Source organism: Marmota marmota, unplaced genomic scaffold (assembly GCF_001458135.2).
Source record: "Marmota marmota marmota unplaced genomic scaffold, marMar, whole genome shotgun sequence".
Taxonomy (NCBI): domain Eukaryota; kingdom Metazoa; phylum Chordata; class Mammalia; order Rodentia; family Sciuridae; genus Marmota; species Marmota marmota.
Genome location: NW_026000174.1, coordinates 49,904,294 through 49,921,465, shown reverse-complemented (window position 1 = coordinate 49,921,465; position 17,172 = coordinate 49,904,294). Strand labels below are relative to the sequence as shown.

Here is a 17,172-nt window from a genome sequence, read left to right as displayed (position 1 = left end):
CGTAAAAATGAAAGGAAGTAATCACAGAAGGATGCAAGTTGTCTTTTAAAAGACCAATCTAATCATGCTGTTCTCCCTGCTTGAGTATCATGCATGGAAGTATTTGTCTCTCAGTTCTTCACTTATTTATTCATACAGTTATTTTTTAAAGTTTATTATATATCTACCAAGTGCCAGGAGACATTCTGGATGCTGGTGACAAAACACATTGGTTCTGCACTCAGTGAACTTACATTATAGCAAAGATGACAATCTAAGTTATTTAAGTTCCTTAACTATGCAACGTCACTCTGTTTTCTATTTTCATCATCAAGGTCTGGTCTTATTACACCACTTGACATTCTCAAATATGTCAGTCTACACTTTGAATGTGAATAAATTTGGTCATTTCTTATGTTCCAGAGGGTTTAAGAGAGTCTATGTCTCTTTGAGATTGCTTTGTTTCTGTGAGTTTATCTAGGACAAGCCAGCTTTGTAGTTAATAATATTTGTGGCCACCTTAAAGGTTCAGAATATTGTGCCCAGATGGCAAAAAAAACTGCCATCACTCTGTAGAGGACAGTATGGTTTCAAGTCTGAAGCTAGTAAAGTGAGATGAGAACCCTCTGAATGATGGGGTTCTAATGGTTCTCTCTGTGGCCTGTTAGCCTGGGTGTTTCATCAGGATAGAAGAATTCAGCTGTGAATGGCTAAGTGGAGAATTTCCCAGAGATGAGCCAATTTGACTTTCCTCATTCAGTGGGAAGCCTGGATGTTGAGTAAGGCAGCAAACCAACTATTTGTCTACAAAGTGTAAAGACACTTGGATTAGCTAGACAATGCTGTGAATTTTCATTTAATGGTAAATTTTCCAGGGACATTAAATTTCTTGTTTCATGGGTAAATAGCATCAGATAAGTTTAGCACAATCAAATATTATGCAACCTCTGGTATATGATATTGGTACTCAAGATGGAAAAGATGGAGTGTTTTGGAAACAGATTCATAGAAATTATTTTACATGAATATGGTAGAGTGGATGCATTAATGCAGTTTCTCTTTCTAACTATATTCTAGGTAATTAATCTGTCCATCTAGCTTTTACCTAATTATTATATCAAGGTATAATGTAAAGGATATTTGAAGTTGAAAATGACAGATTTAGTACCACCTGTATCAAAGAGTAGTTCTGTGACTTTAATTAAGACATCTGATCTCAGTTCCTTCTACTTTGAAATGGAAATATTACTTACAATTATTTGAACTATCCTCTGGGAGGATCAAGTGAGATAATGAGTGGGAAAATATTTTATAAGCTATAATGCAATAAAAAATCCATTGGTTATTGTTATTGCTCTTCTACTTTTTCCTTTGTGTACTGTATGATCATATGGTCAAATATTAAGCTGCTGTTATGGTTATAGAGTAGGAAGAAAATTCACACACACACACATACACACACACACACAACTCTTCCTATGGCTACTTCAGGGAAAAAAAAATGTTCCATGCAGGGCAACACACACACATGCAAACACACACACACATACAGGCACATGTGTATTCACACAGATTGAAGTCCAGTCTCCTTAAATCATCATGAATTGTAGATGATCATCACTTTCTCACAGACTTGAGTAATAACTTTGAGAGGGAGTCTCTTAGATAAATCAGTTATATTGGGATAAAATAACTATGAATGTGGCTTCTACTTGCTAAAGTGACTCCTGATTTTCAGTTTCATTTAAATCAATGAATATTGTTTCAATGATTCAGGACAACCAAATAAAATAGGTTTACATTATACTTCTGCAAAATAATCTTGTGTGAGTGAAATAATTGATTTATAATTTGTATTCTGCACATGCTTCAAATTGCCAGTCATTCCAGTGGATCCTCTGTTCAGTGGGTTCTTAGTTAAATAAGGTTGAGAGCATCTAACATTTACTTCACATCAACTCTATGCTGGGAATCGTGCTAACTCCATGCATGCATCTTCTATTAATCTTTCCATCAACACTTTAGGATAGATGTCAGTGTTCCTTGTTTTTTTGGGGGGGGATTGGGCTATTAATTTAAAGGACCCTGAACTTTAGGGTTCTCCACCTCCAGGACCTGGGCTTTTAATTATAATATTTCCATGCCTCCCAGTTTAAGAGAGGTCTTAAAAGAGACAAGAAAAGGGGAAGAGTATGAACCTCTACACTATTACCCTCTTATAAAGCACTATTTGTAATTACTTCCCCAAAGTCCCCATCCCCTTAATACCACTTAATACCTTATAACATTACAACAGGGATTAAGTTTTGACATAAAGTTTGGAGGGGACACATTAAAACCCATGTAGATGGTAAGACATATTTTTTATTAATTAATTTATTTGATGTATTTAGTATCACTTGGCTGGTTAGTAGGAGGAGAAATGTCTAGATTGTGGGGAAATAGATGTCCAGGCCAACATTTTGGTACATGATGATATAGAAAAATAATTGGGTAAGTCTGTGGAGCTGCTGGTGATGTCAGCTGAATTAGACCATCCAAATACTGAGCTACCTCTGGTTATTAGACTAGAATAGGGAATGGATTGATTAGATTAAATTAGTTCAAGAACAAACTCATTCTGTCCTCTGTACTTGAGGATCACTCTGTCGGAAATCATCACTTGGTTTTGTCTTCTTTCTTCTAGAGGTTTCTTTCATGCTCATAAATATCTCATTTTTTCTGTTGTATATAAAATAACAATATCAACAGCATGTGAAAATAGCTACTACCATTGGATGCTTATCATATGTCAAGCACAGTGGAGATGACTTTAATATATTGCCTAATGTAAATAGTAAGTCTAGCAAACATCATCAGTTCCCTACCCCCATCAGTCTCGATCCATATGGGTTCCAGTTATTGCTGGTGTTTTTATTTACAAATTCTCACCTGACTCTCAAAAATCTAATATCTTAATTTTTTTAAAGCCAAGTTAATGCTGAATTCTTGCATGATTTTGTTTTGTGTATTAGTAAATAATACCAACATGCAGAAAGGCCAAACTTAAAGGTAGTAAGAACCAGTTTCTAATCAATTTGTTTGTTAAAATTATTAATCTCTACCTACAATACAAAAATCCATTCCTAAAGTAATTCTTAAATAAATTTCTCACAAGTTTATTAGTAATGACTTTTAAAAACATTCTGCTCTATTAAATATAAAATATTGTTAGATACCTTATCTAAAATGTCTGAATCACCTCTGGAAAGGAAACAAGGGAAAATACCCCATTTACATTAAAAAAATAAAATAAAATACTTGGAAATCAACCTAATGAAAGAGGTGAAAGACCTCTACAACAAAAACTACAGAACACTAAAGAGAGAAATTAAAGAAGACCTTAGAAGATGGAAAAATCTCCCTTGTTCTTGGATAGGCAGAATTAATATTGTCAAAATGACCATACTACATAAAGCACTATACAGATTTGATGCAATTCCAATGAAAATTCCAATGGCATTCCTCATAGAAATGGAAAAAGCAGTCATGAAATTCTTCTGGAAAAACAAGAGACCCAGAATACCTAAAGCAATCCTTATCAAGAAGAGCAAAGCAGGTGGCATCACTATACCAGACCTTAAACTAAACTACAGAGCAATAGTAACAAAAACAGGATGGTATTGTCACCAAAACAGACTGGTAGACCAATGATACAGAATAGAGGATACAGAGACTAACTCACATAATTACAATTATCTCATATTAGACAAAGGCACCAAAAACATACATTGGAGAAAAAATAGCCTTTTCAACAAATGGTGCTTGAAAATTGGAAACCCTATCTCTGACCATGCACAAAAGTCAACTCGAAGTGGATCAAGGACCTAGGAATTAAACCAGAGACCCAGGGCCTATTAGAAAAGAAAGTAGGCTCAAATCTCCATCATGTCGGATTAGGCCCCAACTTCCTTAATAAGAATTCTATAGCACAAGAATTAAAATCAAGAATCAATAAATGGGATGGATTCAAACTAAAAAGCTTTTTCTCAGTAAAAGAAACAATCAGTGAGGTGAATAGAGAGCCGACATCTTGGGAGCAAATTTTTACCACTTGTACATCAGGTAGAGCACTAATCTCTAGAGTATAAAAAGAGTTCAAAAAGCTAAACATAAAAAAAACTAAATAGCCCAATCAATAAATGGTCCAAGGACCTGAACAGACACCTCTCAGAAGATAATGTACCATCAAGCAACAAATATATGAAAAAAAATGTTCAACATCTCTAGAAATTAGAGAAATGCAAATCAAAACTACCCTAAGATTTTATCTCAACTCCAGTCAGAATGGCAGGTATTAAGAACATAGACAACAATAATTGTTGGTGAGGATGCAGGGAAAAAGGCACATTTATACATAAATGCTGGTGGGACTGCAAATTGGTGCGACCAATATGGAAAGCAGCAGGCGGTTCCTTGAAAAGCTGGGAATGGAACCACTATTTGACCCAGCTATCCCATTCTCATTCTATAACCAAAGGACTTAAAAACAGCATGCTACAGGGACTCAGCCACATCAATATTTATAGCAGCACAATTCACAATAGCTAAACTGTGGAACCAACCTAGATGCCCTTCAGTAGATGAATGGATGAAAAAAAATGTGTATATACACACAATGGAATATTACTCAGCAATAAAAGAGAATAAAATCATGGCATTTGCAGGTAAATGGATGGAGTTGGAGAATATAATGCTAAGTGAAGTTAGCCAATCCCCCAAAACCAAAGGCTGCATGTTTTCTCTGATATAAGGAGGCTGTTTCATAATGGGGTTGGGAGGGAGAGCATGGGATGATTAGAGGAACTCTAGATAGGGCAAAGGTGTGGGAGGGGAAGGGAGGGGACATGAGGGCAAAAAATGATGGTGGAATGACATAGGTATCATTACCCTAAGTACATGTATGAAGACACAAATGGTGTGACTCTACTTTGTGTTCAACCAGAAATATGAAAAATTGTGCTCTATATGTTTAATATGAATTGTAATGAATTCTTCTGTCATATATAACAAATTAAAATAAAAAAAACAGGCAGAGGAGGATACAGAAATTGATAGACTGCAGTTAAATTTAAAATTTCTTGACCTCATATTCAATATGTTTGAAATTTTTGTTTTAAGATTTCTTAAGTTATAATTTTACCTGATACATAAAAACTGAAAAAAAAAAAAGTCTGATTCAGTCTTTTCCAGAATCAGTTTTAGGGGGCATGATTTCTCTCAGTGTATTTGCTCTGGTTAAAGAAAGCCTTGATCTACTTTCCCACTACATATAATATGCCTCCCTCACATTGGAAATGGTGATGTTCATTAGCATGTGAAAAGCTCTGAGAAGTCCTGCAGGAACAGTCTGCTTTGGTTTATAGACCACCCCCCCACACACCCAAAGTTTGCAATCTTGACTTTGGACTGTATCTCTCACATCCCAAAGAGAAATGCTCTCACTTTGTTACTTGTGTGTTGGGAAGATAAGGTGAGCCTGAAATTTCTGGAGGAAGAAATATAAAATCCCAGGGAAACTCCCACTTGGTGGACAGCTCTTCTCTCTCCTTATAGGTTGGATTTCTAATTTCTTTACAACAGCAACAACAAAAAGTTTACAACATAGCTTGGATTTCTCACAGCAGCTATCTAACTTTGGAGATGTTAGCATTTGCTTTCGTTGGACTCCAGAGATAGGTGTGGAATGTCTTGCATTCTTTATCACCTTTCCTTTCATCCCTTTGTCCTTTCTTTTCTGGTTATTTCTGTCTTTTGTGTTTTGTTTATTTTTTTCCTCTTCCCCTCTGAATGTAGCTTCACTGTGAAACTTTAGTTTACTGCAAGGAGTAGCGTACTCTTCCTGAAGATGTAATTTGGAGGCCCTGATTTAAAATAGTCTCTGCAGATGTTTTCACTGAGTGAGCCCTTTAAAGCATCTCCTTGGGTGCACAAGGTCCTCTGCCTTTGTGTTTACCAAAGGGGCATAGTTAGCATCCAAATTAATGTGCAGCTATGATTACACTGGAACAAAGCAGGGGTTGTGTGATGACTCATTGGCTAAACTGTTTTTACATTCTTTTAACGGTTTATATTTGTGTGTTGGGTTTACAAGAGGAAGTACACAAATATCCATAAGCAGAAGTGCAGTCACGTGGAGAGACCTTTATGTAGCATTCTGGCACTATTACTACCCACTGCCAAAATGGGACTCTGTAATAATTCTGCAAATTCAGACTTCATCTGGGATAACTCTCTGTGTTATATTATTGTAAAGCCTTGCTAGTATCACCATGGTTTCCTTTACACAAAAGAAATTAAATACATCTCATAACTAAGTCTAATATTAGCTCACATCTGCAAAAGGGAAGAACAAGGAGAAAGGTTTCAAATTAATATTTTGAGTAATGCAGCTCCCCAATGCTGGTCAGGGGTTGGTTGAAAACATAATTGGTGCCCATAAGAAGATGGTGTGAGAAATGGAGATTTTATAAGTGATACTGCATTTTATATCCTCTTTTTAAAAATGGGACAGCAGAGTTGGCCAAGAGTCTTAGAGTAAGATCAGACCCATAATAGTTGTCAAATCATAGATCTTCACAAACAGAAACATAAATAGAATCTGAACTGACAAATATATGCATTGTTTATTCCAACTAAAAAATAACATATTGAGCAGCCTTTATCAATTCAAAATATTATACCAATAATATGTGAAAATACAGGTGAATTCTATATACCCCGTGTTTATATGTCTACTAAAACAAACCTGTGTGGTGAAACTGGGGAAGTAAGTAAATAAATGTGTCTCAGGTCATCTCTATACTTTAAATTTGATTTTCCTCCCCACCCTACAAATATTTTCACATCAAAAATTTAATATACAATAAGAATTCATCCTGGAGGCAGAATTTTTTTTTTTCCAGTACTGGAAATTGAGCCCAGGGGCACTTAACCACTGAACTACATCCCAACTGCTATACCATCCCCCTTTTTTTCCTATTTTTTAATGTTGAGGTAGGATCTCACTACATTGCCATGACTGGCCTCAAACTACTGATCCTCCTGCCTTAACCTTTGAAATATGTAGGATTATAGGTGAATGCCACTGCACCTGGCTAGGAAGAATTTTATATAGTCTTTTTTTTCCCCCACCTCTATATTTTGAGCCACATCCTTGATGAGGTTAACCCCCACCCACATTTATTTAGCCTCCTACTATAAATGTACCACATTACTTTTTTACTTATATCTTTTAAGTCATAAGGAAGTAAGAAATACAAGTAAAAGAATAGTTTAGTTAATATCCCATAGAGTACCCATTAATATACTATATACACTAATATAATTCCATATTTGAAAATTTAGGATTTCAATAAAGCCAGAATAACTTTATGAGTTTCATCGTTTTCCTTCCTCAGGGTTCATTAATGTTTGATTCATGTTTTCTTGATTAACACATGATCTCATGATGAGTTAATCTGTGCCACTATCCATGTATGAATGCTTTGCACTTCTGCCTGGGCCAGAATTTCATCCACATAGAATAATACTGACTTTATTTTCTGTGGATTGTTCACATTTTGACTGGAAAATGAGCCAGTTAACAGTATCTGTGAACTCTTTCAGAATACTGTCATCCTATTCATAGCTCATCCTATTCCAGAAAAAAAAAATGTCTAAATATTGCATATATTTTAGATGCTAATATATACCTGTGCATGTCTATGAATAGATATATGTGTATTTGTGTTTGTGTGTGTGTGTGTGTGTGTGTGTCTATGCGCGCATGTGCGCGATTCAGAAGAGTGCATTCTCCTTTGTTTCTGTAGCTATTATGAATTAAAATGCTGCACTGCAAAGTTGTTTCATTAAAATCAAGGGTGAGAACTGCTCAGGCAACAATTAAAAGGGAAAAGCTCAAGTAAAGACGGAGGCTCCGGGTACCTCCAGTCTCTACCCTTACTAGAGGTAATCTGAAGGTGGTGGCTGTTAATTAAAATGGAACTGCTGTGTCGCGCAGCAGCGCTGATTTGATTTGGCCCTATCTCCCCTACTCAGAAATTATAGACTTAAAAGATGTAATTAACAGAAAATTAAAGATTCTCCTTCATTCTTGGTTACGTAAAGGATTCCCTGTGCCTCTCCTTTCCCAGTCAGATTTCTCCCTGATGTGGAGCCTTTGAAGCTGTGTTTGCAGTCACCGCATGAGACAGTGGCCTTAATTAGGGCGATGATCGTTATCTCTGATATGAAGTTTCTCTTTTCCACCTGACCCTTCCCAGGACAGGAGCACTTGGCAATTGAAGAGTTGAAGGCAGGGAACTTCTGTCCTGTGTGCTCCCAGCTTTTACCAGCCCAAGGGAAGGCCCCCAGGTCACGGGGAAGATTTTCAGGATCTCTACCTACACAGAGGCCAAGGGAGCTCACTGACCTGAGGCGTCAGGACTGGAGCAAATCTGAATGTGCCTCTCTTTAGTCAGTTCCAACCACCTGTGTAACTTTGTTCAGTGGATATTCCTACCTGGAACGCCATTTCTTTGTATTTTGGGCCAGATCTGTCCATAAATGGCTTCTCAAAAATTTAAGTTATTTTTCATTCGTTTGTCATAGGATGCCACAAATGATTACATATCTTAGCTTTTGTGTATACTGTGTAAGAATCATGAACATGTGGATATCTATTTCATATAGTTTTACTTTCCTTTAAATAAATACCCAGGAGTGAAGTAGCTGAATCATATGGTAGTTCAATTTTTAGTTTTTGAGAGACCCCCTTACTCTTTTCCACAATGGCCGTATTAATTTACATTCCCACCAACCATACATAAGTTCTTCCTCTGTACCATGTAATATTATTCAGCCATAAAAAGAATGAAATTCTGTCATATTCAGTATCATGGATAGATCTGGAAGACATTGTGTTAAATGAAATAAGTCAGGCACAGAAAAAGAAATACTGCATGTTCTCACTCACATGTGGACTCTAAAAGGAGTTGATTTCACAGAAGCAGAGAGTGGAATAGTGATTGCTAGAGCTTAGGAAGTATAAAGAAAATAGAACATGGTTGAGTAACAGGTACTAAAATGCCATTAGACAGGAATAATAAGCTCCAGTGTTCTATAGCACAGTACAGTGACTGTAGTCTACAATAACTTATTATATATTTTATAAAAAGCTGGAAAAGAGGAATTTGAAGCTTCTTAGCACAAGAAATAATAAATGTTTAAGGAGACAGAAATGCTGATCCCATCAATTATACATGCATCAATTTATCACACTATATCTCATAACTATGCCCAATGAAAAAAAATTAAATTAGACTTTTAATAAAATTGCACATTTGTCCCTCTGAACAGCCCTTCTCCACCATTTGATTCCCATTTGGTTTTGAAAAAACAGAGTGTTGGAGTAATCTCTGTCTCTAAATAAGGCAGGTTTCATCTCTAATCTTATTTCCTCACTGGTATTCTTATTTCAAATTTCCTTTCCTTGGGAAAGATGTTAAGGTGTGTGGGTCTGCTGTGAAATGACCCCACCTCAAACGCCTGCTTTTCTAAAGCTGCAATCATCTGAATTTGGAACAGGCTCCAACATTAACCTCATCCTACCCTTTACTCACTCTTAATTTTGTGTGTATTGTTCTCCCCACCACTTCTCAAGAACCCTTACTGTCATACAACAGTGCTAGTGATTTCTGTGGGTGAAATCTGTCCCGAAGTAGAAAACCAAGAGCTATCTAGTCCCCCGGCTTTTGTGGGTGGCCTTTTAATTTTTGCTCAGTGTCTGTATTCGTGACTAATTTTCTCGTTGACACATTTACCCAAACATAAAATCACATGTTTACAATCATCTTAGCTGGAATTAATTAAATCAAGGGGTATAAATATAGCTATTAATTATTATCTTCATCCCATTATTTTGGGAATATGCAAATGAACAATATTTTCCATTCCACATCTTCACCCAAGCACAGTGCTACCACTTGCTGCATCTGCTCTAGTGTTCCTGAGGAAATTGGTTGAGACGAAGTCTGTGCACTTTGAAGAACTTCACTTGGAAGACCATAGCTCTCCTGACTATGGAAGGAATCCATACCCTGCAGGCCCCACACTGTATGCACAGCCCCAGGTCTTCTGGCAAATGGCCAGGAGTGACCAGTGGCTGCTCTTACTTATGAATATAAGCTTGTAATGATTTAATTGTACTTTAAGGTTCCCCTGTTGAAATGCTTCTTCATGTCACTAGGTGAAATCAAACCTGCTCACTGCTTCAGTGAGCCATTCTGCAGGGACAGGCTGTGTGAATGCATATCAGGGACCCTACATGGCAGTAACATTTATGCTTTTTAACAGAGATGCTTAATACAATGTATATTTTACATATCAAACCATGTAACACATATATGTATGTCTTTATCACAAAATGATCTTTGTATGTAATGCATGTTCTCTCTCTCTTCCCCCCTGTCTCTCTCTCTCGCTCTCTCTCTCTCTCTCTCTCTCTCTCTCTCAGTTCTGGGGATCAAACAAAGAACTTTGTGCATGCTAAGCAAGCACTTAAGTATTTTACTACTGAGCTACACCCTCAGATCCACTGTGATATTTTCTGTTCTGTTCTCTTTCACTTACATAATATACGTCAGAATCCATAAGTTGATTTTATGACTAACTAGTGGTCATTGTTCACAGTTTGAAAAAAGTTTTCTCATAGAACTGCCGTGCTGAACTTTGTAGAGTCATGGTCATGTATACCATCCTAACTAGATCATCATAGTTGTTTGACACTATGCTTTTAGAATGTATCAACGTCCAATATTCTAACAGGAGAAGTACACATATAAGAAGTGTGCAACTCCATGAGATTATACAAATTGATCACACAGGTAACCAGGACTCAGAATGAGAAATCTGATGACACCTCTCACATCACATGAACCCTCCCGAGGGCTTTCTTGTCAAGAATAACACAATCCTGGGTTCTAAGAGTGTAGATTCAGATTTCTTAGGTTTGCTTATTTATGTACTTTATATAACTCATATGTACCTGGCTTCTTTTGTTCACATTGCATTTGTGAGATTCTCCTGTATTTTTGTAAGCAACAGATTGCTTCTGTATAATACTCTATTAAATATGTATACCACAGATTATCTGTTTATTTGTTGTTGATAGACATTAGGGTAGTTCAAGTTTTGGCCTAGTGCTGCTATAATAGTCTAATGCATGCCTTTCGTTAATATTTGAACACTTTGGAATTGGTTATAGATACCTACGAAAGGAATTGCTGGGTCACAGGGCATGAGTATATCCAGTTTTATTACAGAGAGCCAAACAGTTTTCTAAACTATCCTGCCAGTGAGCTAGTTAAAGTTCTTAGGATGTGATTCTTATTTTATTATGAGAAACCCAAAGTTCAGGACTGAAGCAGGTTACCAAAGTCATTGAACTAATATATCACAGAGTTAAAACTAAAACTAGACTCCAGAGTCCAAAATTGATTCTTTTTATTGTTTTTGTTTTTGTTTTTTTCTCTCTGTTCCTTGTTACACTTGCAAAGGCCTTTGAAGGGCTTCATTGTTTTTTTTCTCCATCTTCTCCAAGTTTCTCACACAGGCAGATACACCAACACAGACATTTACACACATAAACAAACACACATAGAGACACACACACACACACATGCTGTCACTGATGAGATACATACTTACACTTTCACAACACATATTCACAGATACAAACACACAAAAAGGTATTAACACAGTCAGATGCACATAGACATACATAGACCCAGATACACATAGGTACAACACACAGATGTGTATACACATGCACACATATACACATAGCTATGGACAGAGAAACTTGCAGACACACCTGGAGACACATAAACACATGCACAAACACATGTCAAGATGAGCACAAAGAACTATAATCAGACTATAACCAAGCTGCTTGGTTAATGTCATATTTTTTAACTTCCAACAAGAGAATGACCTCCTTGATGGTACATTTGTGTGACTCATGATTTCTTACTAAATACTTGTCTGTATACTTAATATGAAAATTATTTCACTTTTTATAACTTTTAAATATCTGAAGAAAAATACTTATGCTCCACTTTGACAAAATGTCCTGAATTTAATAAGCAGCCTGATATCCGTCTTCATTTTTTTAGAGCATCTCCTGGATATGCTTGTGTCCACTTAATTCAGGAAAGAAACAATGTGTTTCATGGGTCTTCCTCCCACTGAAGATTCTTGTTCATTAAGGTTCTGCTCCATTATTGAGAAAATATGCTTTTGCAAAAAATTGAAATGCAGACCCTATGATTTCAGGGAAAAAAAAATCTTTTAAGTTTTATTTTTCTATGCTGGATAACAAATTATCATAAATCTCTCAGACACAGCTTAGCTAGGTCTTCTCAGGTTTCACAGAGTGTGATCTAAGTGACCACCAGGTTTTAGGTGGAGCTTAGGCCCTTTTGTAAGTTTAAATTTTTTTTGGAATAATTCAGTTTCTGGTAGTTTAAGACTCATCCGAGCTTTCTTGCTGGCTCTCTGTTTGGCCACCTACTCATTTCCCGCAGGTCACTCCCAGCTCCTGTCATATTACCTCCTGGCAGCCATGTGAAAACTTTTCAAAGCCAATAGGAAAGTCAATCTCTTCCTTTCTCTCTTTTATTGGTTCTATTTAGTTAAACATAACAATAGTAATCATTTGACTAATTATCAAAGCATGGAATATTCTTTGTTCTAATTCAGTCCCCAGCCCTCTGCATCCCTTCCTCTTCTCCCTCCCCCTTTCTCTTCTCTCTACTCTGCTTGCTTTGGTATGACAAGTCAGATCTTGTATAAAATCATGACATCACAGCTATGACCTCCTATCACCTTTGGCACATGGTGTAGATTTCTCAAGTGAGGAATTATTCCACCACTTCTGTTATTTTCACTGGTTAGAAGCAAGTTCTAGCTCCTACTGATACTCAAAGTATGAGATCAAGGATTCTATGAGAGTGTGGCTTGGGGTCATCTTAGAATTCTCTTTACCAAAATTGGCTTTGGAATTTTCTTCTTTGTGGTATTTATATTGAGGTATTATAATTGCTGTTATGTATTTTACTAAATTGCTACTCATAGGATAAATGACTCTAGAAGCGGCATACAGTACAACTCACAGATAACATACCAAACTTCAAAATACACACATACTCACTTATTAGCATATTATTTTTGTTTCACATCTTGGCATTGGACTGGAGTCAACCATGGTTCAGCCTATTCACTTGATACCTTGACACCAAATGTCTTTATAGTGTGGATATTTTACAACCTAGAGATTCCTTCCTAAGAGATTTTATATCACCTTACTCTCACCTCCAATAGAAATAAGAAAAGACTCCAAAGATCAAAGGTGGTGGTGACGTCTTTTGAAAAGCAGCACACATTTTTCAAAACCCTCTGAAAGATAGCCGATCCTTTCTAAGATCAAACCTTCAAGATAATATGAAATGTAGTTCTTTCTGGACTGTTATAAAATTTGGTTGGAAATTCATCTGAAACTATTAATGGGTATAAATGTCCTTCCTTATCCATGCTATGGTGGGCAGAGCATGGATAGGATGCACTGTGCTTTCTGGGAAATGTGCCAAGCTGTGGCTTAAGGGGGCCACTAGGAGGACTTTTCTTGCTTGGCTCCTTGACAAATGGCATGCCTGCTTAACCGAGACTAGGTGCAATATGGTTGGTGCCCTTTAACAAAATCATAATTGAAGACAAAAGACAAAAGGGATAGGTAGTGGACGTGCTTAGTGGGATAATGGAGCTTGTAGATGAGGTGAGATGGCAAATTAGCACATTTCATCCAGAAAAGCTGAGCGGTAGTTAAGAGTTAATACCAAGTCATGAAAATGATTGCAGCAAAAACTATCCAAATCTTTCTTCCTGAAACTAGGTTCTTAGAAGTTCAATATAAAGTGCCTTACTTTTGGATATGGACAGCTTGAGCAAGAAACCTTGCTTTGTTACCTACCAACTATTCTGATTTTGACTGAGTTACTTAACCTTATAAGTCACTGCTTCCTTATGATTGAAGAGGATTAAATGGCACACTTAAAGAGTTTACTACAGTATTTGGCCCTGATAAAGACAATACTGGGACATAAGCAGATGAACCTCAAGCTACAAAGATGACAAACTTATGGATTTCTTCAAGTATCTCAGTCCTAATGGGGTGAGGGGAGCCCCACACAAGCAAAAGAGGAATGACAGAGCATTCTGCCAAGTTCTGGAAGCATGACAAGGAATTTCAGCCTTTGGGAGAGGTCAGAAATAATCAAATAGGTGCTTGTTTGCTCTCTCTCTCTCTCTTGTACCCTGTGTCCGTGGAAGGAATTTCTTTATTTGATCTGTGTCTTTTTAATTCTGCATCAAATATTATTAAAATCCATTTTTGCTTTAACCTTTCTACCCATGAAAAAATGTCCACATGGAAGCAAAGGTGGTGAGGGTTTGCTACTGTGATGCTCATGAGCTAATGAAGGTCAAGCTGACTAAGTCCCTGAGAGGAGACAGCAAAGCTGGGACCGGAAATGACGTCTGGCATAATGTAATGGTCAGTCTTTCTTTCTTTCTTTTTTTCCTGGAATCAATTTTTCAAGACAATGAAAAGATGATGATAATGAGTAAGAAGTTAAATCATTGGGCTATGAATGCAATCCACTGCCTGCCTTCATTCATTCATGAATATTTATAGTACTGAGTTCTTGGCCAAACCAGAAAATTTTCACAGTCTCAGGGGACAAATGTTAGGGGAAAAAAATACTACCTTGTTTTTGCTTCTGCTTTTCATTTCTGTTACTCACCGTCAAGAATAGTTTCGAGGATTTCAATGTAATAGGAGGATAGGGAGATTGATTCTATCTTTTCTGTACATCTGAGCAGAGCATTGCTATAGGTACGTATGAGATGGCACAAAAGACCTTTTTTCAGGTTTATCTATAAAGCTTAAGCAATTAATAATTATTTTATATTAATTACTAATGCTTCTAAGTAGCATTTTCTTAGCCTGCGAGCTTTTAAAGGCCTCCCAAGACATACAATTCCTGTTAGAAACATTAAGTTGGAATAGGCAGGTGAACTGGGTTTTGTTTTGACGTTTTATCTTGTCAGATAAGTTGACTACACTGTCTTACATGGAACTGACACTTTAAATATGCCTATAAAAACAGTGAAGAAAGGGAAGATTATGGACACACAGGAAAAATCAACAACAAAACGTAAAGGCCAAAATAGCTGTGTGGTCCCTGTGAATGGTAAAATCATGGCATAATTTTTTTTTTCATTTAATATTTTATAAAAGACATGAGAACTCAGAAAGACCTATTGAGGATAACTGGTAGTACTCTACTAAAATGAGAGAAATTCCTGTAAAGGCCTATGTTCCACCAATAATATTTTACTATTTCTGTTGTCCTAACCTCATGTCTTATTGTGTATTCCCTCTGCTGCTGTGGTTTGAATGCATGGTCTCTGCACTTTCAAAATAAGATTCAATATAGTCAAGGAAAGGGACAGGGCCACAGGAGGATGGGGCGAGGGGCAGAGAGAACGGAAGAGAAAGGACAAACACTGGGGAATGATATTGGCCAGATTATATTGTTGCATTTTTTGCATGTACAAATATATAACCACAAATCCCACCATTATGTAAATCTTTAATGCTCAAATAAAAATATGGGGAAATTAGCAAAAAAAAAAAAATTATATCTTGGAACCCAAGATCAATGTGATAGTACTGTTTGTCTTTTATGAGATGATTAATTCATGAAAGCAGGGTCTTATGAATGGATTTGAAAAATTATGGGCTGGTGGGAACCCTCTAGGTCATTTTTTTACCCTTCCACTTTTGCCATGTGAGTGTGCAGCAATAAGGTGCCATCTTGCAAAGAGAGACTGGGCCTTCACTGGATACCACATCTGCTTGTACCTTGATCTTGGACTTTTCCTAGCTTTCATAACCATGAGAAATAAATGCCTATAATTCATAAATTACTTAGTCTCCGGTACTTTTTACATAGGCACTCAAAAGGACTAAGACCTCTCTCTTCTCAAATTTACACTCACACATACAAAACCATTATTTTTTTTTTAATTCCCTAGCATCTGTAAATTGTTCAATCTGCATTACATTCTAGACTCCCTTGAGAGACCCTTAAGTGGGTTCATACCACTCTGAAGGATTCACTGTGAACTTCGCCATGGCCTACATTTCCAAGTCTTTCTATGACCTTAGTACCATCAGCCTGGATGGCGAGAAGGTAGATTTTAACACCTTCTAAGGCATGGCAGTGCTCATTGAAAATGTCGCCTTGCTCTCAGGCACTACCACCCAGGACTTCACCCAACTCAGTGAGAGCTGCAATGCCACCTTCCCAGGCACCTGGTGGTTCTTGGCTTCCCTTGCAACCAATTTGGACATCAGGAGAACTGTCAAAATGAGGAGATTGGGAACAGTCCTAAGTATGTCCAGCTCAGGAGTGGACACCAGCCCAATTTTACTCCTGTCCAAAGTGTGAGGTAGATAGGAAGAATGAGCATCCTGTCTTTGCCTACCTGAAGGACACACTCCCCTACCCTTTTGATGACCTGTTTTCCCTCATGACCAATCCCGAGACCATCATGTGGAGTCCAGTGCTCTGCTCAGATGTGTCCTGGAACTTCTAGAAGTTCCTCATAGGGTTGGAGGGAAGCTCTTCCAAGGCTACAGCGTACGTTTCCTACCATCAACATCAAGCGCCTCCTCAGAGTTATCGTGTTACATGAGCTGCTGAGCACATGGATCTCCTGCTCCGTTCATTCCCAAGTATTCTTCCACAGGATGCAGTGTGCCCTCAGGAGCCCTTGCTGGACAGAAGCTTTCCCTCCACACCACCCCTTCATTGAAGAACCCTGCCTCTCCTGTCTGCTTCTTTCCTTCCTCTCTGAGCCCTCTGAAGACCATCTTGGAGCTCTAAGACTGGGCAGCAGGCTGTGGGCCCTCACAGAATAATGGTACTTTCATAAACCCTTATGGGTGGTGCCTGAAAAGTGTGAAGGGCCCAGAGCCAGCCTGCCAGATGAGGCCAATAAAGGTCAGATGTAGAGATGGCAAAAAAAAAAAAAAAAAAAAAAAAAAAG

At 37.4% G+C, this 17,172-nt stretch overlaps 1 protein-coding gene and 1 pseudogene across 12 annotated transcripts in view; both read left to right on the top strand.

The window, feature by feature from the left end:
* The window catches only part of Lrrc4c (leucine rich repeat containing 4C), a 1,134,834-nt gene that overhangs the window by 1,081,240 nt on the left and 36,422 nt on the right, over positions 1-17,172 (top strand). Inside the window, exon 1 of one of the 12 annotated variants that reach the window (XM_048788630.1) lies at positions 2,276-2,815. The exons of the other annotated variants lie outside the window; for them this stretch is intronic. The gene's annotated coding sequence lies outside the window, so the exon portion shown is untranslated. Of the gene's footprint in view, positions 1-2,275; positions 2,816-17,172 lie in introns of those variants that run through there. 12 annotated transcript variants of the gene reach the window in all.
* On the top strand, positions 5,094-17,044 carry LOC107158547 (annotated as a pseudogene).